Source organism: Tamandua tetradactyla, chromosome X (genome assembly GCF_023851605.1).
Source record: "Tamandua tetradactyla isolate mTamTet1 chromosome X, mTamTet1.pri, whole genome shotgun sequence".
Taxonomy (NCBI): Eukaryota; Metazoa; Chordata; class Mammalia; order Pilosa; family Myrmecophagidae; genus Tamandua; species Tamandua tetradactyla.
In genome coordinates this window covers 148824548-148849224 of record NC_135353.1, presented here as the reverse complement: position 1 = coordinate 148849224, position 24677 = coordinate 148824548, and the positions used below count along the sequence as shown (strand labels likewise).

At 35.8% G+C, this 24677-nt stretch overlaps 1 non-coding gene across 1 annotated transcript; it reads right to left on the bottom strand.

Annotated features, from left to right (window-relative positions):
* Positions 1-24347: 24347 nt before the first annotated feature.
* LOC143672230 (U6 spliceosomal RNA) lies at positions 24348-24454 on the bottom strand. The gene has a single exon (XR_013169699.1). It is a non-coding gene; the product is annotated as a U6 spliceosomal RNA (small nuclear RNA).
* Between the last annotated feature and the right edge of the window lie 223 nt (positions 24455-24677).

Below are 24677 nucleotides of genomic sequence, written 5' to 3'. Positions count from 1 at the left end.
GGAACCCTGTACATTTTAAGTTTCAACTTCCCACTCCTTATCCCCACCATCTCCTGGTAACCTAGAGTCTAGATTCTGACTATGAGTTTGCTTATTCTAATTGTTTCAAACCAGTGAGGTCATACAATGGTTATCCTCTTGTGTCCGGCTTATTTTATGTAACATGATGTCTTTAAGGTTCATCCATGTTGTCACATGTATCAGGAATTCATTCTTTTTAATGGCTGAAAAATATTCTGTTGTATGTGTATACCACGTTTTGTTTATTCAATCATTGATTCATGGGAACTTGGGTTACTTTCATCTTTTGGCAATTGTGAGTCCCTGCTTTCAGTTCTTTGGGGTATACACATAGTAGTGGGATTGCTATCTAGGTCATATGGTAGTTCTGTATTTAGCCTTCTGAGGAGCTGCCATACTGTCTTCTGGAGTCATCGCACCATTTTATATTTCCACCAGCAATGAATAAGTGTCCCTATTTCTCTGCATCCTTTCTACCTTTTAATAGCATCCATTCTTGTGGGTGCAAAATCATATCTCATTGTGGTTTTGATTTGCATTGCCCTGATGCTAGTGATGTTGAGCATCTTTTCATGTGTTTTCTGGCCATTTGTTTATCTTCTTTGGAGAGATGTCTGTTCAAGTTCTTTGCCCATTTTAAAAATCGGATTGTTTATCATTTTGTTGTTAAGATGAAGGATTTCTTTCTATATTCTGGATATTAATTCTTTATCAGATACGTGGTTTCCAAATATTTGTCCCATTGTATAGGTTGTCATTTTACTTTCATAATAAAGTCCCTTGAGGAACAAAAGTTCTTAATTTTAGTGAGGTCCCATTTATATGTTTTTTTTTTTCTTTTGTTGCTTGTGCTTTGGTTATAAAGTCTAAGAAACAATTGCCTAACACTAGATCCTGAAGATGCTTCCCTATGTTTTCTTCTACGAGTTTGATAGGTCTAACACTTACATTTAGGTCTTTGATCCTTCTTTGTTTTTGGATGCATGGTCGGGGAATCGAGTCTTTGATCCATTTTGAGTTGATTTTTGCATGTGGTGTGAGGTAAGGGTCGTCCTTTTTTATTTTTTCAAATGGAGAGCCAGTTTTCCTAGCACCATTTGTTGAAGAAACTATTCTTTCCTAATTGAGTGTTCTTTGCCATCTTATCAAAAATCAATTGGCCATAAATGTGAGGGTTGATTTCTGACATCTTGATTATATTCCATTAGTCTATATGTCTGTCCTTGTACCACTACCATGTTGTTTTGATTACTGTGGCTTTGTAATAAGTTTTAATATCGGGAAGTGTGGGTACTCCAACTTCATTCTTCTTTTTCAAGATGGCTTTAGCTATTCAGGCCACCTTTGCTTCCATATAAATTTGATGATTCACTTTTCCATTTTTGCAAAGAAGGTTGTTGGAATTTTGATTGGGATTTCACTGAATCTGTAAATTCCTTTGAGTAGTATTGACATCCTAACAATATTCAGTCTTGCCATGAACATGGAAGGTCCTTCCGTTTATTTTGGCCTTCTTTGATTTCTTTTGTCAATATTCTGTAGTTTTCTGTGTACAAGTCCTTTACCTCCTTGGTTAAATTTATTACTGGATAGTTAATTCTTTTAGTTGCTATTGTGAATGGAATTGTTTTCTGGATTTCTTCTTCTGATTGTCCATTGCCTGTGTATAGAAACAGTACTGATTTTGTAGTGGGCTGAGCTCCAAAGGTACCAGATTCTAATCCCTGTGACCTGTAAACATTACCTTATTTGGAGAAAAGGTCTTTGCAGATGTAATTACGTAAAGTATCTTGAGATGTGAAGATAATCCTGTATTATCCAAGTCAGCCCTAAATGCATTCATAAGTATCCCTATAAGAGAGATTGTAGAGTGATATTCTGTAGGAAGACAGAGGCAGAGACTGAAGTTATGCAGACACAAGGCAAGGAATGCCTGGAGCCACCAGAAGATGTAAGAGGCAAGAAATGGATTCTTCCCTAGGGCCTCTGGAGGGAGTGAGGCCTGTTGACATTTCAATTTTGGACTTCTGGCTTCAAGAACGCTGAGAAAATAGATTTCTGTTGTTTAAAGTCACCAAGTTTGTGTTAATTGTTTATAGCAGCCACAGAAATCTAATATGAACCTTTTTTTTCCCTTTCCACAACAGAAAATAAATTGGGTCAATAGCCCTTAAAGACCTTCTCAAATTCAAGTGCCAAAGGCGCCAAGAAGGGCTTTACTATTGAATTATATCATAGGGAGGGATGGCCCGAGTGGTGAACTCAAGTGCCAGCTAAAGGCAATAATTTAAAATAATTTAAAATCTCTATTATGACCAAACTGAATGGTTCCTTCAGCAAACTTATTTAACTTTTGTGTCTAAGCAGAAAAGATTTGTGGAATCTTATCACTAAGGCTCAAGTAAATGTTGACTGGGCCATTTTGGGTTAAGAGAAAATAGGAAGAGATAGTATGATCCAAAGATTTTAGGAGATTGTATGGGCCACATCTCATTGCCTGACTTAGAGTCAGGCAAAGTACTGGCATAGGTCTGGCTCTGATAGGAAAAAATTCACTAAGTTTTTATCAACCCCAATTTTACATTTTATGTAACTCCAAATTTATTATACATATATATTCAAATCTGTTCCTCCCATCATCATGCCTATCCACATAATAAAACGGGACTGGGGCCTTTTCATGCCTGTAATATTCTAAATAGGCTATGGCCAGATTTACTGGCACCCCCAGGCCATAGGTAAAAGTTTCCAAGTTAGGACATTTTTTTTCTGTCAGGGTATGTTTGCCTATAAACACCCAGGGGTAGCTAGTACCAAGCAAAGATGAATTCAAACTTTAGCTGAAATGTTCAAAAGTAAGAAATTAGTAACTGCAACAACAGCAAAGGCTCTTTGGAAGAGGTGAAGTAAGATTGAGAGCGGAAATGGGGAGTGACACTGATTACAAAGTTTTTGGTCCTCTTGGGTTCACATCAATTTAGTTTGAATTGACTCTTCTATGTTTAGTATTAGGCATTTGGTGCTTCAAGTCTCTAAACCGTTATATTTTTGGCACTAGGATCTTTTGTAGTTTAAAAAAGCATTTTAGAGAAATTATGTACAATTTATACTTTTATAGTTATGCTTTTTATATTCTTTTCATAAAGCAAACACCCATGTTAGTCACCACCCACACAAAGAATAGAACATTACCAGCACCCCAGAAGCCCCCAAATTTCCCTTTCCACCATTAGCCCCATCCTTCCCCCTACCGGAAGTAACTACCATCTGCTTTTTTAAAAATAGGAATCACTTTCTTGATTTTTAAAATAGTTTTATTATCTGTGTATACATCTCTAAATAATATAGTTCTGCCTGTGTTCAAACTTTATTTTCATGAGATCATCCTGTGTGTATTTTTCCATTTTGCCTTTTTTCTGCTCACATCATGTTTCTATGATTCATTCATGTTATTCTGTGTAGCTGTAATTCATGACTTTTCATTGCTGTATAATATTCTATTGTATGACTGTATCAAAATGTATTGATCTAGTTTATTGCTGATGGCCATTTGAATGATTTCTAGTTTTGGACAATTATGGACAATGAACGTTCTTGTATATATATCCTGATGGAAAGCAGCGTGCACTTTTCTACTAGATAGTGCCAAACTGTTTTCCAGAATGGTTGAACCAATTTCCACTCTCACCAGCAGCATGTGAGTTAGTGTTCCTCTACATTTTACATTTATATTGTAGGACAAAATTTTTTGCCATAGTGATATAATATCTTATTTTGGCCTTAATTTTCATTTTCTTGAGTTACTACTGATTTCAACCACATTTTTATATATACATATTAAACTTTGATGGGTGGTTCAGTGGCAGAATGTTTGCCTTCCATATGGGAAACCCAAATTTGATTCCTGGACCGTACACCCCCCCCACCCAAAAAAAAGGTATATGCATACATGTATTAGACTTTGAATGCATATGTATATACAAATATATATATATACATATGTACACACACATACATGTACATTGCCTATACGTACATTCTTTGGCCATTTTGATTCCTCCCTTTTTCCTTTTAACTTTGTATTGTAGTAATATGTATAAAGCTCAAAATTCCTGTTTTAATCACTTTGAGATGTACAATTCAGTGGTTTAATTACATCGATAGTGTTGTGCTACCATCACCAACATCCATTACCCCAACTTTTTCGTCACCTCAAACAGAAACTCTGCAATCGTTAAGCAACAACTCCTCTGTCCCCTCACTCCAACCCCCTTCTAACTGGTAATCTACAATCTGTCTTATGAATTTGCTTATTCTAGGTATTTCATAGGAGCAAGATCATACAATATTTGCCTTTTTGTGTTTGACTTATTGGAGTTCCTGTTCACGCTCATTTTTTGATTGGTTTCTTTGCCTTGTCCTCATTGATATGTGGGCGTTCCTTTTATTTGTGTTGCAAAAATTTTGTCTCCTATTTTGTGACTTGCCATTTTATTGTTTTAATTATATCTTTGATGAACAGAATTTCTTAATTTTAATGTTGTCAAGTTTAACCATGGTTTACTTTATGGCAATTGCATTTTTCCTTGTTTCTAAAGTAATACATGTGCATCACAGAAACTTTAGAAACAAAGAAGGAATAAATAGCCCATAATTCCACCACCTAAAGATAACCATGGTGAGCATGCCTTTTGATCATTTTTAATGGCAAATATATGTGGCATGATGTTTCCGTTAAGAAAGAAGGATCACAGTTGTACATACTTACATAAATAATTAGAGATACATAGATAAAAAGATGTTCCCTGTCCTCAGAGAGCTTACAGCCTGTTAAGTCAGAGACAGGCAAGTTTATAAATGTGTGCAATAAAGTATTATAGGTATGATGATAGAAGTGTGCACAAGGTACAGCAGAAGCCAGAGAAGGATGTGCTCACTTTTATATGGGTGAGCTAAGAAAGGCATCGTAAAGGAGATGCTGTGAGCTGAGCAGGTGGGAAGTGAGGAGAAAGAGCATGCCCACAGGCAACAGAAGTATGGTACAAACTGTGGTGGTCCGAGAACTGTGAATTGCTTTATGTAGCTAGAATGTGGGTTATGGGCAAAGATGAGGCACCAGGAGAGAAAGAACTGAAGCTGAGATAAAACTACCTAGCAGTTGGAGGCTGGCCTTTCATACTAAACTGCTGTGCCTGCCTTTCTCCAGTCTACTTCTATCTTGATAGCATAGTCTTCTAGTGGAAACAAAACCCAACAATTTGATAGCCTTTCTTCATTATAGGGTAATGAATTGTTTTGTTTCCTTAATCTCTGGCTGGAAAAATCTTCCCTCAGTTAACTTTCGGTTTTGGCCAAGAAGAAATTACAGGACTTGGTAGAGAAGTGGATCCTAATGAGTAGTTAGATGTGCAGAAGGATGAAGATATGCAGGAGGTAAGGCGGAATTATATCCCTGGTTGTTGGTATAGCATAGTGGTCCAGAGCTCAGACTTTAGAGACAGACGCATCTGAAATTGAATCTTGGCTCTGCCACTTCCCAACTTTGTGGCCATGGACAGTCACTTAATCTCTCTGAGCCTCAGCTTCCTCCTATGTCGGTAGGGAATGATAATATTTTCCCATAGGGTTATTGGGAGGGTCCCATGCAATAGTTTTATACAAATGACCTAGGAGAATATCTATCATTTTATACCTTACCACTGCTGCTACTACCATTGACTGCCAAAAACATCTCAAAATCAATCTCTTCTATGACATATTAAATATTCTTTTTTCTTTCTTAAGGAACTAAATTGCAATATGGCATGTTTTTTTTTCATTCATATTTATTTTTCATTACAATTTTGTTTGTATTAATGTGATAATGCACAAAGTTTTCAAACCAAAAAAAAATGCTAAAAGATCTGTAATAATTAAAAAAACAACAACCTCCCACCCTCCCCTTCCTCTCTTCACAGGCCTGATACTCATAGGCAATCACTTTGAACAATTTTAGCTGTTTCTGATATTCCTCTGTATTTCAAAATGATATGCTTACGCAGATATTTTTTTGATTCATTACTTTTTTAACAGCCTATTAACTTCCTTCTATGGTAGATGAGAATTTTGTTATACTGTTCACACACATATTATATGCCATACACACATCTCCTTTCCTCATTTTTCCAGTATGGTTTTGTTACAATTTTTGATAACTCAGGAGTCAATATTTGCATTATTATATCTATATAAACATTGTTTACCATGGATCCAGATGATGTCTGTGATAACCTTTCCTTTCTTGTATAGCTTATTGGTTTTCTTGAAGTTAATAATTGACCCGTTTTTATTTACTTTTCTTTAAACTATTTTTATTCTGCACGCTCCAACAGATCTGTTATATGCCTATCAAAATTGGATGCCAAATGGAAAATAAATCTATTGATTTTTTTTCCTCTGGAGATCTCACTTGCAGAGGCTTCCACCTTCTTCTAGTCTGATTAATTTTTTAGAGCACTTGCACAGCTGTCCTCTTGGGTCTTTGGTTATATCCCTGTGTTATATCTTTTGTTTCATAGGTCCCATGTCATTTTCTTAGTGTACTCCGGTCTTAGTTTCCCAGGACTGCTGTAACTATATAACACAAAGCGGATGACTTAAAGCAACAGTAATTTTATGGTCTCAGAGTTCTGGAGGTTAGGAGTCTGAAATCCAGGTGTTGGCAGCGTCAAGCTTCTTCTGCAGTCTGTAGGGAAGAGTCTGTTTCATGCTTCTCCCCGCTGGCTGCTAGTGGTGTCTTGCTGCAGTTGTCACATGGCACCCTCCCTTCAGTGCTTCCTCTCCCCTTCTTACAGGGACAGCAGTCATGGTGAATTAGGGGCCCAACCTACTCCAGGTTAACCTCATTTTAATTTACCTAATTCTATCTGCAATGATCTTATTTTCAAACAGCTTCGCATTCTGAGGCGCTGGGGATAGGACCTCAACATGTCTCTATGTGGGATACAATTCAGCGCGTGAAGATTCCATTTGTTTGTTAGAAAACATCTTTTTTTTTCTGTCACTTCCTAGTAAAGGATGCGAGTGAGGTAAATATCTACAATTCTAACCTAGTGCTTTAGTTTGGCTGGGTTTAGAATTTTGCTTGGAAATCTTTTCTCGTCACAATTTTCTTCTAGAATCTCCTATTAAGAATCTTACGTTATTCTGATCCCAATTCTTTTAGAATCTTGTCTTTTTCCTGTTAATCTGAATTTTCATACAATAAGCCTTGATGTGCCTTTTTTTAAAAAAATTCAATGCACTAAATTCTTAGAGGCCTCTTTTATTCTAGAGACTTACGTGTCTCAATTCTGGGACAGTTTCCTCTATTAGTTCTTTGATTACTCCTCTCGTTCCCCATTTTTGTTCTCTCTGTTTGAAAAGAGAATTAATTGAATATTGGATCCTCTGGATTGATCCTTTTAGGTTTCTTAGTCTTTTTCTTCCTATTTTCCATCTCTTTGTAATTGTAAGTTCTATCTTCTGGGGGGGACTTCCCTTACTTTATCATCTAAACTGTTTAACTTTTTTTTTTTAATTTTTTTATTAATCCAAAAAAAGAAAAGAAATTAACACAACATTTAGAAATCATTCCATTCTACACATGCACTCAGTAATTCTTAGTATCATCACATAGATGTATGATCATCATTTCTTAGTACATTTGCATCGATTTAGGAAAAGAACTAGTAAAACAGGAGAAAAAGATATAGAATGTTAATATAGAGAAGAGAATTAAAATAATAATACTAATAAAAATATATATATATAAAAAGGAAAAAGAAAAAAACAAAAACAAAAGATACAAACACACACACAAACAAACAAAAAACCATATTTCAGGTGCAGCTTCATTCGGTGTTCCAACCTAGTTACATTACACTTAGGTATTATTGTGCTGTCCATTTTTGAGTTTTTGTATCTAGTCCTGTTGCACAGTCTGTATCCCTTCAGCTCCAATTACCCATTATCTTACCCTGTTTCTAACTCCTGCTGGACTCTGTTACCAATGACATATTCCAAGTTTATTCTCGAATGTCCGTTCACATCAGTGGGACCATACAGTATTTGTCCTTTAGTTTTTGGCTGGACTCACTCAGCATAATGTTCTCCAGGTCCATCCATGTTATTAAATGCTTCATAAGTTTAGTCTGTCTTAAAGCTGCATAATATTCCACCGTAGGTATATGCCACAATCTGTTTAGCCACTCGTCTGTTGATGGACATTTTGGCTGTTTCCATCTCTTTGCAATTGTAGATAATGCTGCTATAAACACTGGTGTGCAAATGTCCATCTGTGTCCTTGCCCTTAAGTCCTTTGAGTAGATACCTAGCAGTGGTATTGCTGGGTCGTAATCCATTCTGCGATTCTATGTCTTTTGATTGGGAAATTCAGTCCATTAACTTTTAGTGTTATTACTGTTTGGATAATATTTTCCTCTACCATTTTGGCTTTTGTACTATATATATCATATCTGATTTTCCTTCTTTCTACACTTTACTCCATACCTCTCTCTTCTGTCTTTTCGTATCTGACTCTAGTGCTCCCTTTAGTATTTCTTGCAGAGCTGGTCTCTTGGTCACAAATTCTCTCAGTGACTTTTTGTCTATAAATGTTTTAATTTCTCCTTCATTTTTGAAGGACAATTTTGCTGGATATAGAAGTCTTGGTTGGCAGTTTTTCTCTTTTAGTAATTTAAATATATCATCCCACTGTCTTCTAGCTTCCATGATTTCTGCTGAGAAATCTACACATAGTCTTATTGGGTTTCCCTTGTATGTGACAGATTGTTTTTCTCTTGCTGCTTTCAAGATCCTCTCTTTCTCTTTGACCTCTGACATTCTAACTAGTAAGTGTCTTGGAGAACACCTATTTGGGTCTATTCTCTTTGGGGTGCGCTGCACTTCTTGGATCTGCAAATTTAGGTCTTTCATAAGAGTTGGGAAATTTTCAGTGATAATTTCTTCCATTAGTTTTTCTCCTCCTTTTCCCTTCTCTTCTCCTTCTGGGACACCCACAACACGTATATTTGTGCGCTTCATATTGTCATTCAGTTCCCTGATCCCCTGCTCAAGTTTTTCCATTCTTTTCCCTATAGTTTCTGTTTCTTTTTGGAATTCAGATGTTCCATCCTCCAGTTCACTAATTGTAGCTTCTGTCTCTTTAGATCTACCATTGTAGGTATCCATTGTTTTTTCCGTTTTTTCTTCTTTGTCCTTCACTCCCATAAGTTCTGTGATTTGTTTTTTCAGATTTTCTGTTTCTTCTTTTTGTTCAGCCCATGTCGTCTTCATGTCCTCCCTCAATTTATTGATTTGGTTTTTGAAGAGTTTTTCCATTTCTGTTCGTATATTCAGCATTAGTTGTCTCAGCTCCTGTATCTCATTTGAACTATTGGTTTGTTCCTCTGACTGGGCCATATCTTCAATTTTCCGAGCATCATCCATTATTTTCTGCTGGTGTCTGGGCATTTGATCAGATTTCCCTGGGTGTGGGACCCGGCTGGTTGAAAGGTTTTTCTGTGAAATCTCTGGGCTCTGTTTTTATTTTCCTGCCCAGTAGGTGGCGCTCGTGGCACTCGTCTGTCTGCGGGGCCCACCAGTAAAAGATGCTGTGGCTCCTTTAACTTGCCAATCCGAATCTCGCAGTCGGCCCAGGAAACCGCGCGTGAAGGGGGAGGTCGCCGGCCGCCGCGGCTTGGGGGAGTGCCGGTCCAAATTGCCCAGCTGGCCCGAGATGCCAAGCGTGGCGGGAGGGCCCTGCTATCCAACGTTCCCAGTCAGACCAGGGAGTCACGTGCGTGGAGGGGACCCCAGTCGCCAGCCGCCCCGGCCGGGAAAACGCGCGCCCCTCGGGTATCTCACCGCAGCGGATTCTCCCTGCCCGTTCAGCCGTTCCAGAATGGGGTACGCTGTCTTTTTGGTCTCTGTCGTGGCTCTGGGAGCTGTTTCGTATTGTTTCTGTTTCTTTAGTTGCTTTTCTGGAGGAGGAACTAAGACCCGCGCGTCTTACTAAGCTGCCATCTTCTCCGGAAGTAAACTGTTTAACTTTTTAATAAAACTTTTTTATTTTTGAATATAAAATTTTTAATTTCTCAGAGCTTTTTCTTATTGACTGTTCTTTATTTTAATGCCTCTTCTTGTTTTGAGGTTGTAATAGTTCCTCTTATCTCTCTAAGGATAATAATTATGTATCTTTGGACATTTTCTTCTGTTCCCTGTTTTGTCTTTGTTTCCTTTGGGTTCCTTTTTTCCCTTTGGCTTATTTATTCATTTATTTTCTTCCTTCCTTCCTTTCCATCTTTTGTTTTTATGTTCTTTAATATTTTATTCTTTCTTATTTTTTAAACAGTTTTATTGAAATATATCTTACACACCATGCAATTCACCTAAAGTGTACAATTCAATTTTTTTAGTGTACTAGAAAAATTGTGCAGCCATCAACCCAGTCGAATTTTAACAACATTTTTGTCTCCTTTAGAAGAACCATATATCCATTTAGCATTCAATATATATCCCCTCTCTTCCTCCTTGCCCTAGCCCTTAACAATCACTTTGTGTCTCTATACATTTGTCTATTCTGGACATTTTATGTAAAAGGAATCATTCAGTATGTGGCCTTTTTGTGTCTGACTTCTTTTATTTAGCCTCATCTTTTCAAGGTTCATCCATCTTGTAGAATGTATCAGTACTTCATTTCTGCTTATAAATATTCTTTATAACTGCATGATATTCCATCATATGGTTATACCACATTTTGCGTATCCATTCATCAGTTGATGGACGTTTGGGTTGTTTCCATTTTTGTGATATTGTAAATAGGGCTGCTACGAAAATTCACGTACCAGTTTTTGTGTGGACATAGGCTTTCAGTTCTCTTGGTTATTTACTTAGGAACAGAATTGTTGGGTCATATGGAAACTCTGTGTTTAAACTTTTGAGGAACTACCAAACTGTTTTCCACAGCAGCTGCACATTTTACATTCCCAGTGGCAATGTATGAGGGGTCCAGTTTTTCCACATCCTCACCAAAACTTGTTAATTTTCATTTTTTAAAGTATACCATTCTAGCTTGTGTGCAGTGGTATCTCATTGTGGTTTTTTTTTTTTTTTTACATGGGCAGGCACCGGGAATCGAACCCGGGTCCTCAGGCATGGCAGGCAAGCATTCTTACCTGCTGAGCCACCGTGGCCCTCTCACTGTGGTTTTGATTTGCATTTTCCTAATGACTAATGATGTTGAACATCTTTTCATGTGCTTATTGGCTATTTGTATATCTTCTTTGGAGAAATGTCTATTCAGATTCATTGTCCATTTTAAAAATTGGGTTGTCTTATTCTTGAGTTGTAAGAGTTTTTCTTTAAATATATTCTGAATACAAGTTTCTTATTCGATATGATTTCTTAACATTTTATCCCATTCTGTGGGTTGCGTTTTCACTTTATTGAAGATAGCCTTTGAAACACAAAAGTATTGATGTAGTCCAAATTATTATGGTTAGTGATTTTTGTGATCAGAAATTCTTCCCTACTCTGAGATCATTAAGATATCTTTCTATATTATTTTCTAAAATCTTTGCCCTCCACATTTAGATTTTTTAATCCACTACCTAGAATTGATTTTTGCTTGTGTGAGCTCAAAATGCATATTTAGTTTTTTGTATCTGGCTACCTATGTGATTGAACAGGTTGCTCTTTGTACATTGCTCTGTAGTACTCTCCATTTATATATTGAGTGTGCATATATGTGTGGTTCTATTTCTCTATGGTTTGTCCCTTTGGTCTATTTGACTTGATTATTACAACTTTATAATATGTTTTGATATGTGGTTGACCAGGTCCTTTTACCTTGTTCTTTAAGTGTTCCTGGCCTTTCTTTACCTGCTGAATTTTCATATAATCAGTATGTCAGGTTCCACACACAAAAATCTGTTGTGATTTTGATTGAGATTGTATTGAATTTGTAGACTAAATTCAAGTAAATTGATGTTTTTGTAATACTAAGTCATACAAACCATGAACTTGGTTCCTCTCAATTTATTTAGTTTTTAATACTTTCAATAAAGTTTTATAATTTTCCCCATAGCAATCTTACACATCTTTTGAAAGATATTTTAAGGTGTTTGATATTTCTTATGTTATTATAGCTGGTATTCTTAAAATATTTGAGTAAACTGCATGTTGCTAGTAGATAGAAACCTAATTTAATTTGCATCTCATGTATTTTATTTTTGTAGTACATTAATTTTTATATCCAGCAACTTTATTCTAGATTATCATATTATTCTAATAGTTATGGATTATTTTGCATTTGCTTTTGACATAGTCATATCATTTTCAGAAAAGTTTTGTTTTATCCTCTCTGAATTTTATTCCTTCTATTTATTTTCCTTGCCTTAAATATACCAATGTAGGATTTCCAATAAGATGTAATCTAGTAATATAGTGAATTACATTGGCTGCTTTCCTAATATTAAACTATTCAGGCATTCCAAGAATAAACTCAGCTTGTTCAGGTTGTATTGTTCCTTTCATATTCTGCTGAATTCACTTTGATGTATTTTGTTTAGGATGTTTGCATGAGTTCCTGAGTGAAATTGGCCTGTGATTTTTTTTTCATATTTTCTTTATCAGGTTTTGCTACCCTTATCAAATAAGTTGAGGGAGTGCTTCCTTGTTTTCTATTTAGTGGAAGAATTTCTATAAGACTGGAATTATTTCTTCATTGAATATTTTGTAGAACTCATCAACGGAGAGACTGGCACGAGTTAACTTTGTAGGAAGGTTTTTAAAAATTTTTTGTTTTTTTTTTTGGTATGCTGTATGGTGGGGTCACATCTCGTTCTTTTTCCACATGCATAGCCCATTTTTGAAGCACAATTTGTTGAATTTTGTTTACTTATTTTTGTTAGTTTCTTCATTTTGTTTGTTTAGGAAGTGTATGGACCAGGGATTGAACCGAAGTTTCCCGCATGGCAGGCGAGAATTCTACCACTGAACTGCCCTTGCACCCCTGTAGGAAGGTTTTTCAATTATTATAGGACTTTTCAGTTTTTCTCTCTCATCTTAAGTCACTTTAGATAAGTTCCATTTTTCTATTTATTTCAGATTGAAATGTTCTTAATATACTCTTTACCATTTTTTTCATGCATGACTTTGGATATTTATGCCTTCTATCTTTATACTTGAGCAGCCTCCCCAGGAGTTTATTAGTCTTTTGAATGATTAACTTTTGGATTTGCTGTTCTTCTCTTTGGGATATTTAGTTTTCATTTCATTAATTTTTTTTCTTATAATGCTCTCTTTCATTCTTCTTTGTTCGGATATATTTTGATGTTCCTTTTTTAATTTCTTTATATGCTTACTTAGTTCATTAATTTTCAATCTTGCCTCTTTTCTAATATATGCATTTAAAACTTGTAAAGTTTGGTTTTGTTTCTTTTTTCCTAAATGTCATATGACCTGGCTGGTATTGTTTTATATAATCAATGTTCAATTATTTTACTCTCATAATTACTACTTTTTTTTTATTAGAGAAATGGGTTTATGGAAAAATCATGCAGAAAATACAGAGATTACCTTTTTTTTAAAAAAAACATCTTCATTCATACTTTCATTATATACCTTATATTTGAAATCTGGTCTGTGGTGATAAACTTTATTCGTTTTTTTTATTACACACATTTTATTGATAGGTTAGTTATAGAAATTTCTGGCAAAACATAACAGAAATAATTGTTAAATAATTTTCTATATTTTAACTAGCTGTATTTGTTTTTTTTAAAAAAGCAAAGTTTAAAGAGGAAGACACATTCATTGAGATTTTACTATGTATGCATGCTTACTATTTTCCATGTAGATTTTTAGAACGTTTCCACTAATTATATGACTCCTAAAACATATTTTGCTTTAACAAACCACATCTCTGTTATAATTTTAGATGCTGGACGCAAAATATAGAAATACAGTTTATCTGATTTTAAAATACTTTCAAGAATGAGCACAAGATGCCTCACAATATACCCCAAGTTGGAGAACTATGTAATTAGGAATTACTTTATTAGTTTTTGTTAATCTAAAATGCATTTATTTCATTCTTGGAAGATATTCTCTCAGTGTTTGTAATTCTAAATGGGCAGTTATTTTTTTTCAGCACATTGAAAATATCTTTCCACTATGTTCTGGTTTTGGTTATTGGTGATAACTTGATCTGGCTGCAATCCTTTAAAGAATATCTGCTGTCCTTTCTGTGGCTGCTTTTAAAATTTTTCTTTTTGCCTTTGGTTTTCTACATTTCATTCTAATATATCTAGGTTTAGACTTTTTCTTGATTTGTCCTGCTTGGGATTCCCTGAGCATTTGATTTTGTTATCAGTTTTGGATAATTATCTGCCAGTTTTTCTTCAAATATTTTCTTTGTTTCATTCTCTTTCTTCTCAGATCAAATATATTTTGGACTTTCTCACTGTGTATTCCATATCTCTTCCTCCCTTTATATATTTTTCACTACTTTCTTTTTATGCTGCATTCTCTTGAGTTTCTTTTGATCTATCTTTCAATTCACATTTTTTCCTTCTGTTCTGTCCAGTCTGCTGCCAGATACGTCAATTGAGGTTTTTTTTTTTTTTTTTTTTGCATGATTTGGGAATCAAACCCAGTTCTCCCGCATGGAAGGCGAGCAGTCTACCCATGCACCAGGGTTGTTTTGCATGGGCAGGCACCAGGAATCGAATCGGGCTCTCCGGCATGGCAGGTGAGAACTCTACCTGCTGGGCCACCGTGGCCCACCCCCATTGAGTTTTAAATTTCAGAAATGTAACTATTATTTTTGGAGTTACTTTTTAAATATACTCTGTCACTTTTTAATAGTATCCTTTTTCTTGTAGATTTTTGAGTTTGTCACTTACTTCTTTTCTTTTTAAAATTATTTAATTGCATTTAAAATAGTTTTTAAACATTTCTTTAATTGTGAAATTTAACATATATACAAAAAAAGCAGTAAATTTCCAAGTACATTTTAACAAGTAGTTATAGAACAGATTTCAGAGTTTGGTATGGGTTACAAGTAGTTATAGAACAGATTTCAGAGTTTGGTATGGGTTACAGTTCCGTGAATTTTCATTTAGTCTTCTAGCTGCTCCAAGACACTGGAGACCAACAGAAATGTCAGTGTAATGATTCAGCAGTCATACTCATTTGTTAAATCCTATCTTCTCTGTTGCACTCCTCCTCTTTTTTTTCCCCATTTATTTCTTTAAATACTGCTATTTTAAAATCTGTTTCTGATCATTTCAATATCTGATGTCTGTGAACATCTGCTTCAGCTACTGTTTATGTTTCTGGTTCATGTTGTTTTGCGTCCTGTGTTCTTGTCATCCTTTGACTCCTTATGTGTTTACTGACCTCAAAAGTTATTTCTGCAGCTCTTTGAGGCCTATAATGGATGTGCTCTCCTTCAGGGATGCCTTGGTTTTGATTCTTTGAGGTGTTCAGATATATTAACAGGACTTGAATTTCCTTGCCTAGCCGAGGTGCAAAACCGTTTTAAGACTGGTCTGTGGCACGGCATCTAATGGACTGCTTTTCCTAATCATTTTTTCCCTCTGCCAAGGCATACTTCTTTTTAGTCTCCTGGTTTTGGGGAGCATGTGTGCAACCCTTTATTATTCTACCTTAGTATGAAGAGACTCTCCTGTAGGACTTCCCACTCTGGACTGGCCCTGGGGCTTGGTTTCCATCCCCTCTGAACCAAGGCCCAAATGTATGTGTGGCATAGGCAGATGTCCTCTTGGCAAGGAGCTCCAGTAGTACTGTTACCTCTCTGGATAGCCTTTCACCTAAAAGTTAGTCTTGAAGTTTAGCTGTTTGATGCTTCTCAGGTGATTAAAATAATTTTGTCTGTTTTCAAAAGATGGCTTGCTCTGAATAAAGTTACACCCTGTTACTGGAAACAGGGAGTCTTACTTTGGTATTTCTATTCTCTTCGAGTGTAGAGTATTAGTGATTATACTAAGGAAGTACGTATTTAATATATGACATTATTATACATAATTCTTTAAACGTTGGTGGTTTTAATTAATTCAAGTTCTTCTCAGGTCTCTTGTTCCCATGTTCAAAGGAACACTTGCCCGCTATAGATATGTTAACTGCCATCGTGAAGCACTAACACCCTCTCTGGTTGCTTCTAGGATATTACTGTTTTCACCTTAATGCAAATTAATTTATTTGATTACTTGATGGTACTTCAGAAAGCAAAGAACCCATTCTCAAGAAATGGTATATAAGCCAGTAAAGTTTCGACAGGATTGAAGATGATTAAGTAGTGGCCCTTGCAGTAAGCCCTTCTGGGTATTCTAGCAATAAGGATACTTCTTGGAACGGATGGAGGTGGAGAACAAGCTTAGATAATGGGTTTGGGGAGGGGTATGCAACGTGCACTTGTGAATGTGAAATAGTATTTATTTAGTACTTGCTAAGTGCCAGATTAGTACAAGAGACTTTAGATAGGCTATTTCTTTTAATGAGGTACTAGAGGGAAAGGATTACCGAAGACATCAATCTTAAACTACTTAGTTTTATCTTGCTGTTGAAAGCTCAGTGGTTTTAATGCTTGGTCCTAAAACCATTTCTGAAAACTGAGGCTCAAGGAGAAGGTAATTATAAAATTGCCACAGTTGACTTTTTTTTAAATTGCAAAATATGACAAATATGTAGAAAGAAAAAAAAGCAATAATTTTCAAAGTACATTCTAAAAATATACATAAAAGCAGAAAACTTCAAAGTACATCACAGCAATTAGTTGTAGAACAGATTTCAGAGTATGGTATGGGTTACAATTCCACAACTTTAGATTTTTACTTCTAGTTGCTCTAAGATACTGGAGACTAAAAGAAATATCAATTTCATGATTCAGAACTCATACTCATTTGTTAAACCCTACCATTTCTGTATAACTCTACTGTTCTAGTTTGCTAGCTGCTGGAATGCAATATACCAGAAACGGAATGGCTTTTAAAAGGGGAAATTTAATGAGTTGCTAGTTTACAGTTCTAAGGCTGAGAAAATGTCCCAATTAAAACAAGTCTATAGAAATGTCCAATCTAAGACATCCAGGGAGAGATACCTTGGTTCAAGAAGGCCGATGAAGTTCAGGGTTTCTGAAGTGAGAAGGCACATGATGGACACAGTCGGGGCTTCTCTCTCGGCTGGAAGGGTACATGGCGAATACGGCGTCATCTGCTAACTTTCTCTCCTGGCTTCTGGTTTCATGAAGCTCCCTGGGAGGCGTTTTCCTTCTTCATCTCCAGAGGTCACTGGCTGGTGGACTCTCTGCTTCATGGTGCTGCAGCATTCTCTGCTCTCTCTGAATCTCCCTCTCCAAAATATTTCCTCTTTTATAGGACTCCAATAAACCAATCAAGATCCACCCAAATGGGTGGAGACATGTCATTCCCTAATCCAGTTTAATAACCATTCTTGACTAAATCACATCATCCAGGGAGATAATCCAATCACAGTTTCAAACATACATATTGAACAGAGACCATTCTACCTTTATGAAATGGGATTTTGGTTAAAACATGGATTTTCTAGGGGGCATACTTCCTTTCAAACCAGCACATCTACCATCATCTTTGATCTTTCTCCCACTCTTTAGAAGTATTTGGGCTATGCCCATTCTAACTTTTTCATGTTGTAAGGGGTTGTCAGTAATATGGGATAGGGGGATGGAACTAGTTGATGTTCTGGAAGGGCTGGCCCCTCTGCATTTCATGACTTATCTGGTCCAGGGACCCATCTGGAGGTTGTAGGTTTTGGAAAGTTACCCTAGTGCATGGAACCTTTGTAGAATCTTATATATTGTCCTAAGTATTCTTTAGGATTGGCAGGAATGGTTTTGATTGGGGTTTGCCAAGTTATGGTAGGTAGCAATGTCTAACTGAAGTTTGCATGAGTGACCTCCAATGTAGCCTCTCGGCTCTCTTTGAACTCTCTCAGCCACTGACACGTTATTAGTTATACTTCTTTTCCCCCTTTTGGTCAGGATGGCATTGTTAAACCCAAGGTGCCAGGGCCAGACTCATTCCTGGAAGTCATCTCCCACGCCGCCAGGGAGACTTTCATCCCTGGATGTCATGTTCCACATAGCAGGGAGGACAATGATTTCATTTGTGGAGTTGGGCTTAGAGAGAGAGGCCACATATGAGCAATAAAAGAGGGCTTCCGGAGGTGACTCTTAGGCATACCTGTAGGAAGACTAAGCTTCTCCACAGCATACATAAGTTTCACAAGAGCAAGCCTCTAGCTACACTTGACTTTTGGTGATAACAGATATGTCTCCATTCATAAATGAAGCAAAGAAGAACTCAAGGAATGACTTCTGTTAAAGACCCCTCTGGAGTTGCTAGTAAATAACAGGATATACTTATTTGAATTTCATTTTTTTGCCCATGCATAACCTCTGTGAAACCTTGCAAAATTATGAGTGTTAGATGTCGACAGTGGGAAAGCTTGGATCATCCTCAGATTGGATAATCATCTTCCAATCTATTGTCAACTTATAGGATTCAATTTCATGGTGGCACAAGTGGTGCACAGACCTTACTCTTGTGGTGTTTTGGCTCCAGGGATAGTTAGACCCATGTAAAATCCTTCTTATTTTCACTGATATCTTTCTGAAGTCAGTCTTCCATGGCCCACTCCCATATTATATTCATTTTGAAAAGAATATGATTTTTAAAAAGGTTTGTATGTATATTAATAGTAAATGGAACAACATGAAATTACTGGTTCTCCATTGCAGTGATTCTCAAAGTGTGACCCTCCAAACCAGCATCATCCTTCTCACCTGGAAACTTGGTAGAGATGGTATGTGGACCTCACCCCAGATCTACTAATAGAAACTTTGGAGGTAGGGTCCAGCAATCTGTGTTTTAGCATATCTTCCAGGTGATTCTGATGAATGCTCAAGTTTGAGATGTTAACGTTTCCGGAGAAAAGAAGGTATGTTAAGTTATAGGTTGTGCTTTTAAAGGTATTATGTAATTCTACAAAATGGCATCTCATTTTGGTAAACAGGTTAAGAATCCACATCAGGGAGCCTCGGTTTTATGTGCCATGGAGATAACCCAGAAAGAGTTCTGAAAATTGCTCCCTTTGTCCCTACAAGAAACGGGGTCTTTTGCTACTGTGTGCCATTTATTTTTACAAATGCTATAGCCTATATTTCTTTCCATATTTTGTCCCTAGAGAAGCTTAGCTACATGGATAATGAAAGAAGGATGAATGGATCCGCAGTTGCACTTATTCTTTAAGCCTCCTTCTCCAAGCCTTGTCCAAAGAGCATATGTGTGTGTGTTTCTTTCTGCAGATGTAGCTTGATACAAACCTTGGTTCTGACATTGGACAGGATTTGTACTATGCAGTCTGAGTGGAAGACATGGAAAATGCAGAATAAAATGTTGGTAAGTTTAGTCTATCTCTTAGCAGTTGTTTTACCTTTCAACGGCTAAAGTCTTCAGCTGTTATAGCATTTACTGGAGATAGAGCGATGGCTCTCAGGAGAATACTTGCTGGAAAGAAAGTCCTGTGTGGCTTTGCCTCTTTAAGAATTTCACCGCTAAATCCTAGGCTGTCCTGCTTCCCTGCTATTTTTATTCATTGATCATTTCCCCTTGAAATGTTATCATTTAATTCTCCCCCAGGCCTTCAACCATGTTTTGAACAGCTAAATGCTGCTTCAGCTAATGCCACCATTCAGCAGAGAGCAAACTCTATACCGTCTCTAAAACTGGAGACAAAAATCAACCCACCTCCAACCTTTTGAGGCAAATATCCCTCGCTGTGGAGACTATGGTGATTTTGCTTACAACATTTAGGGAGAGGCAGAAATCACACAGTAAACTTCCAGGAACTCATTGATGGCATACATATTGTCTTAAGAGAATTGGTCTCTTCTTCAACTGGTTGTAGCACCATCATTCTTTAGATTTGTGCCTGCGTCTTTTATGTTACTGGGCATAATGCTAGAGGCTTTATATATATCCTGTTTAGCACTGCGGCACTCTATGTAGTAAGCATTATTCTCTCCATTTTCACAGGAGAAACCTGGGACTTGGAGAGATTTTAAATGGTAGCAGTTAGCTTCTAACCAGGTTCACTCTGGCTTCGAGCCTGCTTGTTTCCATCTCTACCTTGCAACTCTTGCCCTCCATCTGAAAGAATTTTTCTCCCAGAAATTCTGCAGGCTGAAAACAATATTGAAATAATTGACTCTCAGGGGTGATTTTCTTATGGTTGACCTACTTCTGCAGTTTATAGTTGGGGAATTGGCAAGTGAGCGTGTATTCTTGTTATAGAGTTTCCTGGTTTCCTCAGAAAAGGACAAAAATCAAGCCCATGGATTTCAGTGGTGATCCAAGGGAAGAAGTGAAGGCATGATTAAAAATAGTTATAGCATGATTAAGAGGCATTTCAATTAGAAGAGCCTTACTTGGAGATTCATTTGATGCTTTGAAAAAAAGTAACTATTAGGTACCTATTAAGTGCCAGGCGTAATTCTAGTATTGTGTTGAAAACACATGAAAAAACCCTGTTCTCACGGTGCTTACATTCTAATAGGAATAGGGGAGAGGCAGACCATACATAAAATAAAGAAGTAAAAATATGTAATATATTAGATGGTAATAAATAGGGACATATCAGTGTTTAGTTTCTGATCCAGAAATTGGTTTTTATTTTTGGCCTCTTGAAGCCCAAATATCCAAACATCTGCGTCATTGTCATTTCTGGCACTCCTGAACTTGTGTGTGATCACAGAAACATAACATCAGTAAAACAAAGGCACGCCATTGGATTTATTATTAATATCTAGTGTTCTAGATACTTTGGAGTAAAAAAGCTGCTTATATTGGATATATTGATATATTTAAATTCTATCAACTGAAATTTAAATGTATTTTGTATTTCAGGAATAAGATGCTCCAATAATTACTGATAAATGTAAGAAGTATTAATATTTGTTCAAACCAATTATTAAGGTCTTTTAAATAGTTAAATAGGGATATTGATAGATAATGTGAATAGTAAAGAGTGTGTCAGTCTAGAAAGACCTTTAGGTCTTTTTTTAACCAACAGATATTTATATATTTTTAAATAAAAATACAAAGCATAATCATAAAGATTAAATTATACCATCATGATAATATTTTTTCTTTTTTATTGTGGTAACATATATATAGCAAAACCATTGTAAGCATTTTTAGTGCACAAATCAACAGCTTTAATTGCTTTTACAATCTTGTTCTAACATCACCACCTTCCATTACTAGAACTTTTTCATTATCCAAAACAGAAACTCTATGCCCATTCAGCAATAACTGCCATTTATTCTATATACTTAATAGTAAGTGAAATATACAATATCTGTCCCTTTGTGTCTGACTTATGTCGTCAGGGTTCATCAATGTTGTATCATGCATCAAAACTTTATTTCTTTTTACTGCTGAGTAATATTCCATTCTATATATGTGCCAGATTTTAAAAATCTACTATTTGGTCAATGGTCATATGGGTTATTTGTATGTTTTGTCATTGTAAATAATGTTGCTGTGAACACTGATGTAAAACTGTCTGTCCTAGACCCTGCTTTCAATGATTTAGGGTGGAATTTCCAGGTCATATGTTAATTTTAGGTTTAACCTTTTGAGGAACCACCAAATTATTTTCCACAGTTGTTGTGCCATTTTGCATTCCCACCAGCAGTGCACAAGAGTTCTGGTTTCTTCACACTCTTGCCAATACACATTATTTTCCATTTTTTAAGTAATAGCAATCCTGGTGGGTATGAAGTGGTTTCTCATTGTGATTTTACTTTACATTTCCCTTATGATTTTGAGCATCTTCTCATGTGCTTATTGACAATTTTATATCTTCTTTGAAGAAATGCCTATTCAAGTCTTTTTTCCATTAAAAACTTTTTTTTTCTCTTTTTGTTGTTCAGTTATAGAATGACTTTATATGTTCTGGATATTAAATCCTTATCAGATATATGTTCTCCAAATATTTCCCCCATCCTGTGCTTTGTGTTTTCACTTTCTTGACAGTGTCCTTTGATGCAAAAACTTTTAAAATTATGATTAAGTCGAATTTATGTATTTTTCTTTTGTTGCTCGTATTTTTGGTGTCATATATAAGAATCCATTGTCAACCCGAGGTCATCAAGATTTCCTCCTATGTTTTCTTGTAAACGTTTTATGATTTTAGCTTTTATGTTTAGGTCATTGATCATTTCAATATGGTGTGAGATAGGGGTCTAGATCATTCTTTTGCCTATGGATATTAAGCATCATGATAACCTTTACTGAATTGCTTGATATGATAAAATTCATAATATTAGGAAAGATAGTCTTTAAGAATGTTAATGACTGTCCTCATCTGGTGGATTTTGGGTTGGCAGATGCTTTCGAGGGACCGGTCTTTATTTGCTCCATATATTCCCAAAAGAGTAAATCTTGTTTGGTGCTACCAAATTCCTAAGCTTTTTGTAGTACATTGAATCATTGGTCTCAATACTTCTATCCCTTTTCATGACCTCTTAAGAGACAGAGTTCTTCCCTGACCCTCAACTTTGAATTTGACCATGTGACTTTCTTAAGTGGGATGTTAGTGGACATAATGCAAGGAAAGATTTGAAATGTACTTGTGTAATTGTCCTTGCTCCCTTCAACTCTTTCCTTTCACTTTGAAAATAATAAGCTTTGGAGACCTTTTTGTCCAAGAAGAAAGTGGGGCATGTGGAACGTACATGGACCTAACTTAATGCCTTGTGTTATGGTGAAACTCGATATAGGCTGAAGCCAGTCTGACCCACAGATGCATGAGCTAGAAATAAATGCTTACTGTTGAATGTAGGTGTGATTTTTGTGGGTCTTTTATGCACAGCGTTATTGTGGCAGTGACTGACTGATTAAATATTATTACAGAATATCTAAGTCTTAGTGCTTGTATTTCTCACAGAAATAATTCAACAGGTTGGAGTATTAGACCTTCCCTGGGATTGAATTTCTCAACCACTTGGTGTTATCACTTATAGGTCACCAAGGTGATCATGAGAAAACTTTATCTTATAGGAAAAGGGAAGATAACTTTACTGTTTGAAGCGTATGACATTTTTTCCCTTGGCTTTTCATATTTTTTTTCAAATGGTTTTTCTTTAATAGAGGTTTCACTTTTTCAGAGTTATCATCATCAGCTGTACATGAAAAGCAGCTTTTCAAAAGATTGCTCAAATACACTTAGGGGTTGTTCACAGTGTGGTGGAGCCACGGCTTTTTAGTCTTCAGTAGCTTTTTGCTCCTCAAGAGCTCATCTTGATTACTTAAGGGTTGTAGTTCTCCACTTTTTCTTTGCAAGAAACTGTTTCTGAGTAGAGCATAAAATCAAAGAAAAAAAAGTGTTTTATTTCCTGTGGTACTTTAGTATGGGGTTTGAACAACAAATTCCAGTCTTGGTAAAGGGAGAAAAATGCTTTGTTAATCTATTTCAAGTTCACATGGAGTTGCATTATGAAATGTACGGTCTCCCAAGTGACAGATGAGCTGTATCTGTTCCTGGCAGGACATTGATAAATGGTTCGAACACACGAGGCTTTTAGTTTCAAACTCGTTCTATATAGACGATAATTTTCCAATGCATTATATAGGGATTATGAATTACAATGTTGTACTAACACTTCCTGGAATGGTGTTCTGCAAAATTTAGGCTTATTCAAGAAATGTTACATTTATTGTGTCCATTTTTAAAAAGTATGCCATATAAAGAACTAGGAGAATGATTTACTTAACATGGGGAGGTTTTAAAATAAAAATTAAGACCAAAATTCCTTGATCAGTGTTTCGAATAAAAAATAATCACCCTCTTCATAGGTGTCTTAGAGTACAAGTACAAAGATAAAGTCCTAACGTATAAAGTGATAAAAATAAACAACAGCAATATGAAATCATAGTATTTCAAAATATTTTTTTCTCTTTATACAAATATTGTATAGCTATGGCAGAAATTGCAGGTAAGCAGAGCGACAAAAAAAAGAAAGAAAAAAAAGATTACCATGTTTTCTCACCCAATTGATAGTTACTGTTAAATTTTGTGGCATAGCCTGCCAGCATATATATATATATAAAATAGAACATTTCCCCCCAATAGGATTATACAATACACATTGGTTTTACAACCAGCCCTTATTTTGAACAATGTGTCTTTAACATTTTCAATATTATTACATATTCTTTTATAACATCACTTTTTTTTAAAAAATGGAATGCTTCACGAATTTGAGTGTCATCCTTGCACAGGGGCCATGCTAATCTTCTCTGTATTGTTCCAGTTTTAGTATATATGCCACCGAAGCAAGCACTATTACATGATTTTAATGGCTGCATAGCATTTCACTGAAATAATATATTATAATGTATTTAACCAATTTCTTATCATAATTTAGATTGGTTACAATAATTTCCTAATATAAAGAACACAGAAATAAACTTTTTAAATTCTATTTAAACGTATCTTATTTCTTTTTTTTATTTTTAGCTTCTTAAATTGCACAGTATAACATATATACAAAGCAAAAAATAAAA